We start from the raw sequence: 13,139 nt of genomic DNA, 5'->3' as shown, positions 1-13,139 counted from the left end.
ACACCCAGCCCAGAGTCCACGCTCTTAACCACCTGGCTCCACTGCATTCTGTAGCTGCTCCATTGCCTCTTACTCACTCCCTCTACATTCCCTTTGTTCTTGGGAGAAGGACCCCGGAGTCCTCCACGTGGACCACAATGCCCTGTGAAATCAGGCTTTTCCTGTCTCTCTAGCCGACTTCCTCCTCCTCTCACATGTTACCTCTGGCAGGTTCCTCAAGCTCCTTTCTATCCCAGGGCTGTGATAGGCACCGACCCCACTTCCCACCTTCATTAGGGGGGTAGCTGAAATGCCATTTCCTGAGAGAAACTTGCTTTCACCCCTAGCATCCATCAGATTCCTTTTATAAACAATCAGAGCACCTTACTGCTTTCTTCATTATTCTTATATAGTTGTAATAAATTATTTTGTAGTTATTTGCTTAGTGATAGTTTCTCCCTCAATCACCCAGCCTATAAGCTTCTGGGAGGCAGCACGGAGACTGTCCAGCATTCTGAGCACCTTACATGGAGTATATAGAGGTTTAATAAAATTCTTGTTTAAATGCATAACACACGCCACGTCCGTTTCTGATCATCCTTATTTTCACTTAACAGCTCACAACTCCGTGTAAACATCAGTAGGAAACTAATCACTCAGGTTGGCCCTTAGCCCTGGATGCCTTTTGCTTATTTATCTAACCTTCTGTGGCTTGTTTTTGTGCAGAGAGATCTGGCAGAATGCAGTGGTTCTTGGGATTTTCAAACCCGATCTTTCTCTTGGGGATTTTCAGGACTTTGATTCATATTTGAAACCTAAGATCTGAAAGCTGTGTTCAAGCTTGAGGAGTGACCATTCTCCCTCCCCATCACCATCTGGTTTTGCTTAATTCTCTCACCCTGGAAAGTCCCATTGCTAGATTTCTTGGTGCCCACCCTTGAAGTCCCCCTCTCTTCCTTCAGTTACCTGGGCTGGGACCACCTCCAGACACCACCATTCAAGCCAAACCTGTGGCTTCCGGAGACACATTGGTCCCTCCAGCTACTGGGATCTGTTGAACCACTGCTGCTGAAACTCTCCACTCCCTTCTTACCCCTCCAGGCCTCCTGTGCCTGACATCCTCCAATCATTGCCCAGGCCTCACCTCCTTTTTCTACCCAGACATAGACTCTTGTTCTTTCTCTCCCTCCTAAACATTTCCACGTAGGCCCCCTGGAATCTCTGAACTATAGTGAACAAATCCCCCTGAATTTTTTCATTGATTCCTAATAAAAAATTAATTGAGATATAATTCACACATAAAATTCACCCTTTTAATATGTACAATTCGGTGGGTTTTTGTATGTTCACAAGCTTGTGCAACCATCACCACTACCAAAGTACAGAGCATTTTCATCAACCTAAAAGAAGTCCTGTACTTATTAGCAGTAGCACCCCATTCCTCCCTCACCCCGGCCCCTGACAACCCTAATCTATTTTCTATCTCTATGAATTTGCCTATTTTGGATGCCTCTACCAACGTTTTCCCCTCCCTCCTTTCCAACCTCCCTTCCCATGGCCACTTTCTTAGACACTGTCATCACTACAAATATTAAATTCCTAAAATATTAAATTCAAGCAGTTTTTTTTTCTTTTTTTGAGATGGAGTCTCTGTCGCCCAGGCTAGAATGCAGTGGCATGATCTAAGCTCACTGCAGCCTCTGCCTCCTAGGTTCAAGTGATTCTCCCGCCTCAGCCTTCCAAGTAGCTGGGATTACAGGCACGCACCACTATGCCCAGCTGATTTCAAGCAGCTCTTCTGATCACCATCTCTTCTCCTTCCTCTACCCTCTTGTTACTTCTCTGCACTTAGTCTTTCATTTGATTCTAAACTCTGGTCCCTTGACCATTCTCCTTTTTCCTTACCTATTCTGACTACCTTCCCTTTGGTACCTGGGTCTTGCAAACCTTTGTACTATTCACTTGCTAACATCTTCAATTTATTTCCCCTTATCTTCGCATTGCAGCTGTTGGGTGCAACTTCAAATTTGGACCAGTCCAATGATCTGGCTACTCCGTCATGCAATCCTGCTCCCACTCTACTCTCAGTATCCTGTGCCCTCTACAGAGCCCAGGGTGGGGGCCCCGGGCGGCATGGGGGAAAACATTGTGCTAAGTGAAAGCAGCCAGTCGCAAAAGAGGACATATTGTATGATTCCATTTATATGAAATGTCCAGAATAGGCAAATATATAGGGACAGAAAGTAGACTAGTGGTTGCTAAGGCTGGAGGTGGAGGTGGGGTAAGACAGGAATGAAAGGTATGGGATGATAGCTAAAGGGTATGAGGTTTCTTTTAAAGGTGATGAAAATGTTCTGAAATTGACTATGTGATGGTTGCACATATCTATACATATACTAAAAACCACTGAATTATATACTTCAAAATTCATGAATTGTGAGATATATGAAGCATGTAGCAATAAAGCTGTTTTAAAAAATCATCCTGGGGATGTCAGCAAAATGGATGACTAGGAAGCTCCAAGCTCTTGTTCCCTCATGGAAAGCTACACACACACACACACACACACACACACACACACACACAGACACACACACACACACACACCCACCCACCCACCCACCCAGAGAGAGAGAGAAAACTGGCTGAACTAACTTTATAGGAGCTCTGGAAAACAGCCAAAGGTTAGAGCAGCCAAGTAATGCCTAATCAAAGAAAGCCTCCTTAACTGCACCCTGGGTGAGAAATGGAGACCCTGTCTCAAAAATTTTTTAAAAGCCTCCTTCAAAATAATAGGAATTTTTCCAGACACGGTGGCTCATGCCTGTAATCCCAGCACTTTGGAAGTCTGACGTGGGCAGATCACCTGAGGTCAGGAGTTCAAGATCAGCCTGTCCAATATGGTGAAACCCCATCTCTACTAAAAATACAAAAATTAGCCAGGCATGGTGGCAGGCACCTGTAATCCCAGCTATTTGGGAGGCTAAGGCAGAAGAATCGCTTGAACCCAGGAGGTGGAGATTGCAGTGAGCCGAGATCGCACTTGTCAGACCTCTGAGCCCAAGCCAAGCCATCGCATCCCCTGTGACTTGCACTTATATGCCCAGATGGCCTGAAATAACTAAAGAATCACAAAAGAAGTGAAAATGCCCTGCCCCTGCCTTAACTGATGACATTCCACCACAAAAGAAGCGAAAATGTCTGGTCCTTGCCTTAAGTGATGACATTACCTTGTGAAATTCCTTTTCCTGACTCATCCTGGCTCAAAAAGCTCCCCTACTGAGCACTTTGTGACACACACACCCCTCCCCTCCCCTCCCCCCCCCCCCCCCCCCCCCCCCCCCCCCCCGCCCCGCCACGACTCTGGCCTACCAGAGAACACTCCCTTTGACTGTAATTTTTCTTTCTTTTTTTTTTTTTTTTTTGAGACAGAGTCCTGCTCTGTCGCCCAGGCTGGGGTGCAGTGGCCGGATCTCAGCTCACTGCAAGCTCCGCCTCCCAGGTTTTAGACCATTCTCCTGCCTCAGCCTCCCGAGTAGCTGGGACTACAGGCGCCCGCCACCTCGCCCGGCTAGTTTTTTGTATTTTTTAGTAGAGACGGGGTTTCACCGTGTTAGCCAGGATGGTCTCGATCTCCTGACCTCGTGATCCGCCCGTCTCGGCCTCCCAAAGTGCTGGGATTACAGGCTTGAGCCACCGCGCCCGGCCCTGTAATTTTTCTTTAACTATCCAACTATCCAAATCCTATAAAACTGCCCCACCCTTATTTCCCTTCGCTGACTCTCTTTTCGGACTCAGCCTGCCTGCACCCAGGTGATTAAAAAGCTTTACTGCTCACACAAAGCCTGTTTGGTGGTCTCTTCACACGGAGTGCATGACAGCACTACTGCACTCCAGCCTGGGCAAGAGAGCGAGACTCCGTCTCCAAAAAAAGGTTGGAAATTTCATTTTCTTTCTACCTTGTTCCACCTCCACTGCCAGCAGTATTGGTCTGGAGATGGTAGCTCAAGCCCTAGTTCTCTCCCTTAAACTCAAAGAAGCAGAGCCAGACTCATCATGTGCAATGCTCTAATCTGTCTGGGGTCTGCCTGCAGGACTAGTCTTGCTTTGCCTAAGGGAAAAGGGGCAGCATTGCTCATTAAAACAGCAGACCAACTACAGACCTTCAGACACTGGAGACAAAGATTACAGATCACGAGGTCAGGAGATCGAGACCATCCTGGCTAACACGGTGAAACCCCGTCTCTACTAAAAAATACAAAAAACTAGCCGGGCGAAGTGGCGGGCGCCTGTAGTCCCAGCTACTTGGGAGGCTGAGGCAGGAGAACGGCGTGTACCCGGGAGGCGGAGCTTGCAGTGAGCTGAGATCCGGCCACTGCACTCCAGCCTGGGCGACAGAGCATGACTCCGTCTCAAAAAAAAAAAAAAAAAAAAAAAAAAGATTACAGATTGAGACATACAATAGACCATCTAAGGCCCCAAGAAGCTCAAGGAATTTCGAGTAAAATAAACTCAAAGAGACCTACATTGAGACACATTAGAATCAAACTGTTGGAAGTCAAAGACAAAGAGAGAATTGTGAAAGCAATAAGAGACAAGACTCATCATGTACAGGGATCCTCAATAAAATTATCAGTCGATTTATCAGCAGAAACTTCGAAGCCCAGGGGGCATTGGGACAATACAAAGTACTGAAAGAAGAAAAAGTTCTCAATTAAGAATTCTATGTCCAGCAAAAGTATCTTCCAAAATATTAATATGACAGAAATTAAGAAAGTCCCAGATAAACAAAAGCTTACGGAGTTGATTACCATTAGAGCCGCCCTGCAAGAAATACTGAAAAAAAGCTGCGGTAAGTTGAAACTAGGTGAAGAAATATATCAAGACTTTTGTTTGAGGTAAACACACAGACAAATAAAAAAGCCAGTTTTATTGTAATTTTGGTTTGTAATTCCACTTTTAAATACAGGATGTCTTAGTCCATTTAGTGTTGTTATAAATGAACACCTGGGGCTGGACAATTGATAAAGAGGTTTATTTGGCTTACAGTTCTGCTGGCCAGAAGATTGGGCAGAAGAGAAAAGCCTTGGCCTTTTCTCACTCATTTTAGAAGGGAAAGGGAAGCTGGAGTGTGCAGAAATCACACAGTGAAATAGAAAGCAGGAATGAAAAATGGGAGGTGCCAGGCTCTTTTTAACAACCAGTTCTCATGGAACTAATAACGTTGGAATGCACTCCCCTGGAAATGCATTCTACTCATGAAAGATCTGCCCCCATGACCCAAACACCACCCATTGGGCCCCACCTCCAACACTGGGGATCAAATTTCAACATGAGATTTGCAGGGCACGAATATCTAAACTATAGCACAGGATTTAAAGACAACAAATAAAATAATTATATATCTATTAGTGGGTATATAATATATAACAATGTAAACTGTAACATCGGTAACACAAAATGGGGGGGGCATGGAGCTGTATAAGTAAAATGTTTGTATGCAATTGAAGTTAAGTTAGTATCAATTCAAATTAGATCATTATAACTTTGGGATGTTATATGTAATTCCCATGGTAACCACAAAATGTATTTATAGAATATACACAAAAGGAAATGAGAAGTGAATAAAACATGTCACTACAAAAAAATCAACTAGATGTAAAGAAAGGTAGAAATGGAGGAAATGAGGGACACAAAAAGCTGAAAAGCAGCCAGATACAGTGGCACATGCCTGTAGTTCCAGCTGCTTGGGAGGCTGAGGTGAGAGGATCACTTGAGCCTAGGAGTTTGAGGCCAGCCTGGGCCACATAGTGAGACCCCATCTTTTAAGAATGCAAGCAAGTAAGCAAGAAGAGTTAAAACATATAGAAAACAAATAACAAAATGGCAAAATAAGTCATTGAGTCATTGTCTATCAGTAAATGGATTTAAATTTAAATTTAATTGGGTTCAATGCCTCAGTCAAAAGTTATAAATTGGCAGATTAGATTTTTTAAAAATGATCCAATTATATACCGTCCACAATAGACTTGCTTTAGCTCTAAGGACACAAACAGATTGAAAGAGAAAGGATTTAAAAAGATATCCTATGTACACAGTAACAAAAAGAGAATAGGGATGGCTATATTAATATCAGACAAAACAGATTTTAAAGTCTTGTTCTACAACAAGAGACAAGGGCATTGTATATTAATAAGAATCAATTCACCAAAAAGATATAACAGTTGTAAACCTATATGTACCAAACATCAGGGATCCAAAATATATAAGCAAACAAGGATAGAATTGAAGCGAAAAATAGGTAGCTTAACAACAGTAATTGGAGATTTCAGTACTCCACTTTTAATAATGAATAGAACAACTAGGCAGAAGACCAATTAAAGAAATGGGAGACTGGCTGGGCGTGGTGTCTCACACCTGTAATCCCAGCACTTTGGGAAGCTGAGGTGGGCGGATCACTTGAGGTCAGGAGTTCAAGACCAGCCTGGCCATGGAGAAACCCTGTATCTACTAAAAATACAAAAATTAGCTGGGCATGGTGGCGGGCCCCTGTAGTGCCATCCCAGCTACTTGGGAGGCTGAGGCAGGATAATTGCTTGAACCCAGGAGCTGGAGGTTACAGTGAGCTGAGATCGCTCCACTGCAGTCCAGCCTGGGTGGCAGAGTGAAATTGTCTCAAAAACAAAAAACACAATACATCCCAAGCCAAAAATTTGAATTCTAAAATGCTTCAAAATTCAAAACTTTGAAGGCCTATGGAATACCACAAGTGAAAAATTCTACACCTGACGTCATGTGATGGGTCACAGTCAAAACTTTGTTTTATGTACAACATTATTAACAATATTGTATAAAATTATCTTTAGGCTGTGTATAAGGTGTATATAAGCATAAATAAATTTCATGTTTAGACTTAGGTCCCATCTCTAAAATATCTCATATATGCAAATATTCTAAAATCTGAAAATTTGAAATTTGAAATACTTCTTGTCCCAAGTGTTTTTGATAAGGGAAACTCAACCTGTATACCAAGATGTATGGGATGCAGTGAAAGCTGTATATGCTGTAAAATAGCTATAAAAGCTTACATTGAGAAGTTGTAAATGTTTATATTAAAAAAGAAGAAGGATCTCAAATCAACAACCTAAATTTACACCTTAAGGAGGTAGGAAAAAAAAAAAAAAAGAACAAGATAACCCAAAGCTAGCAGAAAGAAATACTGAAGATTGCAACAGACATAAAATAGAGAACAGAAAAACAGAAAATCAACAAAACCAAAAGTTGGTTCTTTGAAAAACATCAGTAAAACTAACACTTTCAGCCAGATTAATTAAAAAACAGAGAAGACTCAAATTACTAAAATAAGAAATGAAGGTGAGGGGATTACTCTAAAATTTATAAAAACAAAAATATAAATAAATAGTATTTTACAGAAATAAAAAGGGTGACAAAAGATTAATATAAACAATGGGTAAAGTTGTTGGTTATGTAATAAATTTGATAACCTAGAAGAAATGGACAAATTCCTAGAACATAAAACCTACCAAGACTGAAGCAGTAATCAAAAATACCCCAGTGAAGAAAAGTCCTGAACCTGATAGTTTTACTGGTGATTTCTACCAAACATTTAAAGAAGAATGAACACTAATTCTTCTCAAACTCTTCCGAAACATTGGAGAGAATACTCCCTGACTCACTCTGTGAAGCCAGCATTACGCTGATACCAAAGCCTACCTTCTAACCAAAGTTAGAAAAGAAAACCACAAAGCAACATCCCTTAGAAACTCTGATGCAAAGTCCCCAACAAAAGATTAGCATAGATCATTTCAACCCTGAAAGGATTATACAACATAACCACGTGAGATTTATTTCTGGAATGCAAGCATGATTCAACATATAAAAACCAATCAACATAATAACACCACATTAATAGAATGAAGGAAAAATACTACATGGTCATCTCAATTGATGCAAAAAAAGCATTTGACAAAACTCAACACACTTCCATGATAAAAACAAACTAGGAAGGGAAAGAAGCTTCCTCAATATGATAAAGGCCATATACAAAAAGCCCACAGATAACAACACACTTAATGGTGACAGACTTCAAGTTTTCCTCTAAGATCAGGAACAAAACAAGGATGCATGCATTTGCCACTCTTATTCATCATGTATAGAAAGTTCTAGCCAGAACAATTATGCAAGAAAAAGAAGTAAAAGCCATCCAAATTAGAAAGGAAAAAGTACAATTATCTGTTTGCAGGTGACAATCTTACATATAGAAAACTCTAATTTTTTAAAAAAGAAAAACTGTTAGAGCTAATAAGCAAATTCAGTAAGGTTGTAATTTACAAAATCAACAAACAAAAATCAAATGTATTTCTTCACTCTAAAAATGAAGAATTCAAATAGGAAATTAGGAAAACAACTCTATTTATGATTACATAAAGCAGAATAAAGTGGGAAGAAACTTAACCAAGGAGGTGAAAGACTTGTACACTGAAACTACAAAATTTTGCTAAAATAAATTAAAGAAGAGATAAACAAATGTAAAGTCATTCAATGTTCATGGAGTGGAAGACTTAATTTTGTTAAGATGACAAAGTTACTCAGAGTGATCTATAGATTCATTGCAACCCCTGTCAAAATGCCAAATTTTTTTATAGAAATAGAAAAACCCATCCTAAAATTTATATATAATCTCATAGGACCCCAAATAGTCAAACAATCTTGAAAAGAAGAACATAGTTGAAGGACTCATACTTTCTGATTTCAAAACTTAATACAAAGCTACAGTAATCCAAATAGTTTGGTACTGGCATAAAGACAGATAAATAGGCCAACAGAATAGACTAGAGAGCCCAGAAATAAACCATCATATGTGTGTATGAGTGTATGCATGTGTGTGTGTGCGCGCGTGTGCTCAAATGATTTTCAGCAAGGGTGCTGAAAATGATTCTGGGACAAGTGGATGGCCACATGCAAAAGAATAAAGTTGGATCCTTGCTTTACACCAATGAAGTTGGAACCTTGCTTTAATTCAAAATGGATCAAAGATCTAAATGTAAGAGCTGAAACCACAAAACTCTTAGAAGAAAACACAGGGGAAAAGCTTCATGACATTGTATTTGGCATTGATTTACATATGACACCAAAAGCAGAGGCAGCAAAAGTAGACTGACAAATTGAACTCCATGAAAATGGAAAACTTTTGGGCATCAAAGGACACTATCAAAACAGTGAAAAGACAACCTGTAGAATGAGAGAAAAAAAAAAATCCCAGAAACTAGTGTTCTCTAGAGCCCCCTTTGGCAACACTGGCCACTCCATCCTCCTCACTGTGTAGACCTCTTGTTCAGCCTGTGTGGACTACTCTCCGTCTTCCCAATCAGCCATGCTCTCTCCCACCTCTAGGCCTTTTTGCACAAGCCATTCTGTCTATAAGGGGTGCCTTTGTCTCCTGCCCCATGACCTACCTGGCTTACTTTTTCTCACCTTTATGTGCTATTTAAACATCACTTCCTTTAGGGTACCTTCCTGGGTATCTTGTCATATCTGCAGACAGCATCTGCAGTGCTTCCACCAGGATAGAATAATAATATCTGGCCATTTTTGTTTATTTACTGGTATTTCTCTGTCACTAGGCTGTTACCTTCGTGGAGGAGAGACCCCAGGTAGCCTAGGAATTGCTGTGTCTGCCACCAGCACAGTGCCTGGGACCAGGAGGTGCTCCATTACCCCTCGGGGGTTGGGGAAGGGAGAAAATCAGAGAGGGAGGGGTGGATATTGAATTCCTAAAGATCATGCTTCCCCCGCATTATAGATCTGGGTCTCACTGAAGCTCCAGGAGCAGAGCTGCTCCTCCCACCTCCCATTCATTGATTTCTGCCTTCTGCTCTACTTTTCTGTGCACATATTTCATCCTGTGAGGGACTCATTTGTCTCTGCATTCCCCACAGCACTATGAACATAGCAGATGCTTAATAAATCGTTACATAAATAAGCACGCACATGTAAAAACCGTATGTCGTAAAGGAACTATTCTGACCTTTGATTGTCCTATTTAAAGACAGGGAAAGAATTCCAAAGTCACCCAATATGCACTTGGGCCATCTTTTGTTATCAACTCTTGGTTGCTTTTCATGTACCTTTCATTTCAGATGACCAATCTGAAAATTGTCTTGAAATGCAGAAGTATAAAAATATAATTTCCTTTGTTTTTTTCTCGGGCAGGGGGGCTTATTCTAAATGAACAATGATAAGAATTACATCAAACTTCCCATCAGAAAGCAAGCGAGAAGAGAATGGAGTGAAACAGTTTTAAAAAGTTAAAACTTCCATCAACCTAGAATCTGTTTCCAGCGGAATTTTTCTTCAAAAGTGGAGAGGATATGAAGACAAAGAAAAACTGAGAGAAGATTTTGCCAGTACACCTGCCTTGCATGAAATGTTAAAAGAAGCCCTTCAATGAAAAGGAAAGTGAAACCTTGGCTCTACATAAAGAAGGGAAGAACATCGACGATGGACTAAATGGAGGTAAAGGAAAATATTTTATTTTTATTATTCTTAATTGGCCTTACAGATAACTGTTTGTTTAAAATAGTTAAGAACAAGAATGCCTCAAGTGTTATGGCTGATCGTTAAGTGCATGAATGCTAGCAATGTCTAAGAAACGGGAGGAAGGAATGGGGAATGCTCTGTTACAGGGTGTCTACACTTGCTCTGTTTTAAGAGATGTTGCTTTCCTTCTATCAAGCAGAAGACAGAGGAAGTCATGGTGGCAATGATGGGGCTGGCGAAGAGAGCTCCAGGGCTGGATTTTCCCAACAATTATATTCCCCAGGAGTCAGGAGAGTGTCTGTGAGATAAACCCAGCTCTGACCCTTTCCCTCACCCCTCCATTTATCCAAAGGGCCTCGGGCCAGAGGCTGGGGGCCAGGACCTTTCCACTCTAGGGACATAAGTTCCTCTTTTAGGTAACCCCAGCTTGGTGGTCTCAGCAACCAACGGTTGACTTAATAAACCCATTTCATTAATAGATGCACATTGCATCTATTAATGAATCACTTCACCCATGGGATGGCAGGCTCCAGAGGGGCTATGAAATGGTGGTGCCTCACACATTCACCTGCCGTCATGTCACCCTTGAAAGGTTGAACGTTTTGTCCATCTGGTGGAGGTGAGAATTGAACTTAGAGCCTACTGAAGCTATGTATTTACCTCGTCCCTCTTGGCAGGGACAGAGTCAATCTCTGGTTCCCTCTAAATTTCTCAGGATGGGAGGAAATGGGGATCCTTATTCCTATATCACAGAAGGGGGAATGAGGACCTCACAAAGGAAAGAAACGCACTAAATCTATCAGATGTAAGGCCTGCCTGAAATCAGTGAGGCTCATCACAGCCCAAAACTCAGGCAGTGAGAAATTCACCGAAGTGGCCTTTCTGAGGAGAATTAGAGAAATGTTTGAGGCTCACAGACAGGCACCTAGAAACACCATGAAGAATGTCACAAATAATGCCTCAAATGATGTGCTCAAATCACACTAGAGTGAAAAAATTGGAAACACCACCTTTACCACGAATTTCTTTCTTTCTTGGCTCACGGCAAGCTCCACCTCCCAGGTTCACGCCGTTCTCCTGCCTCAGCCTCCCGAGTAGCTGGGACTACAGACGCCCGCCACCACGCCCAGCTAATTTTTTTTGTATTTTCAGTAGAGACGGGGTTTTACCGTGTTAGCCAAGATGGTCTCAATCTCCTGACCTCATGATCTGCCCGCCTCGGTCTCCCAAAGTGTTGGGATTACAGGCGTGAGCCACCGCATCCAGCCCACGAATTTCTAACAGCTGCCTAGTCCAAGGTTTTTTTTCTCTCTCTCCTCTCTCTCATAGCAAATTCCTACCGCACACAAACAGGGGAGAAGAGCCCTTGTCACTTGCCCGGAACAGTGTGGGAGCTGTTGGGTGCTGGCTGCAGGAAGGTACATACCTTGACAGGTTTCTGGCCTGGAGAACGTGGGGAGAAAACTCCCTCCAGGGTGTCCCTCAGTTTGGGCCCTTAAGGTAATCAGAGCCTGCGGATGTTGAGAGTTCGAGAGGTTCAAGAAGATTCCTAGAGCCACAGGAGAGGAGGCAGCCGTTGGCAGTTGGGGAGACAGTTGGAGAAAGTTCCAGGGGAGTTCCAGGGAGGAGCTGATATGTAGGGCAGGAGAGAATAGGAAAAGAAGAATGGGTGGGTTTGCCAGCATTCCTCCTTCCAAGGATTCTAAGGAAAAGAGTGGAAACTGCGGAGACAATTATCTTACCGTTTCTCCTGCCTTTCTAGATGCACAGAGAGTCAGGCAGAAGGGACACTGGAGATGCAGAAAAAGAAGGCTGCAGGGACAGGTGCAGAAGGTTGGAGGGAGGAACCACTGAGACCAGCGTCCAGGGAAAGATGTGCAACGTTTGACCACGGAGAGCAACAGGCCCTCAGCCACAGACAGGAGAGAGACTGGATTGACAACTATCTTCAGAGCTCCCAGTCTGGAGGCATTGATTAAGGCGGAGTTTAACTCTTGTTGCCCAAGTTAGAGTGCAATGGCGTGATCTGGGCTCACTGCAACCTCTGCCTCCCGGGTTCAAGCGATTCTTGTGCCTCAGCCTCCTGAATAGCTGGGATTACAGGCACCCACCACCACGCCCAGCTAATTTTTTGTTGTTGTTGTTGTTGTAGTTTTAGTAGAGATGGGGTTTCACCATGTTGGCCAGGTTGGTCTCAAACCCCTGACCTCAGGTGATCCACCGCCTTGGCTTCTCAAAGGGCTGGGATTGTAGGCGTGAGCCACCCACCACACCTGGCCACTGGGGGGATTTAGAAACGTCCCCTTCCCCAACAAGTGTGGCCTGGAGCCTGCAGAATAATGGAGGCCACCACCTGGTTCAGACCCAAGTCTTCCAGGTTGGCTCACACTTGGGTAAGGTTCTACCAATCAGGTAACTAATCCCAGGGCAAGTACTTGGTTTTCAGGTCCTGGGTTTCCTGCTGTGTTTTAAATGACCACACCTGGAACCATCCCCTTACTTTCTTTCTAGAGAATTCCTCATAGGAAAATCAACAAATCAATGGGAAGTCAAACACCCAGTGGTTCTGCCCAGTAGACCACCTGAGGAACTCCTGAAAA

The 13,139-nt window shown here is 42.7% G+C and overlaps 2 protein-coding genes across 3 annotated transcripts in view; one reads left to right on the top strand and one right to left on the bottom strand.

Moving 5' to 3' along the window:
- The window catches only part of LOC126961287 (60S ribosomal protein L34-like), a 563,491-nt gene that overhangs the window by 225,129 nt on the left and 325,223 nt on the right, over nt 1–13,139 (top strand). The window lies entirely within an intron of this gene.
- The window catches only part of PEBP4 (phosphatidylethanolamine binding protein 4), a 478,151-nt gene that overhangs the window by 214,041 nt on the left and 250,971 nt on the right, over nt 1–13,139 (bottom strand). The window contains exon 1 of one of the 2 annotated variants that reach the window (XM_050801461.1): nt 11,966–12,105. The exons of the other annotated variant lie outside the window; for it this stretch is intronic. The gene's annotated coding sequence lies outside the window, so the exon portion shown is untranslated. Of the gene's footprint in view, nt 1–11,965; nt 12,106–13,139 lie in introns of those variants that run through there. 2 annotated transcript variants of the gene reach the window in all.

The sequence above is a fragment of the Macaca thibetana genome, chromosome 8, assembly GCF_024542745.1.
Source record: "Macaca thibetana thibetana isolate TM-01 chromosome 8, ASM2454274v1, whole genome shotgun sequence".
Taxonomy (NCBI): Eukaryota; Metazoa; Chordata; class Mammalia; order Primates; family Cercopithecidae; genus Macaca; species Macaca thibetana.
Note: the sequence above shows the minus strand (reverse complement) of the source record. Positions and strands in the feature narration are given on the sequence as shown.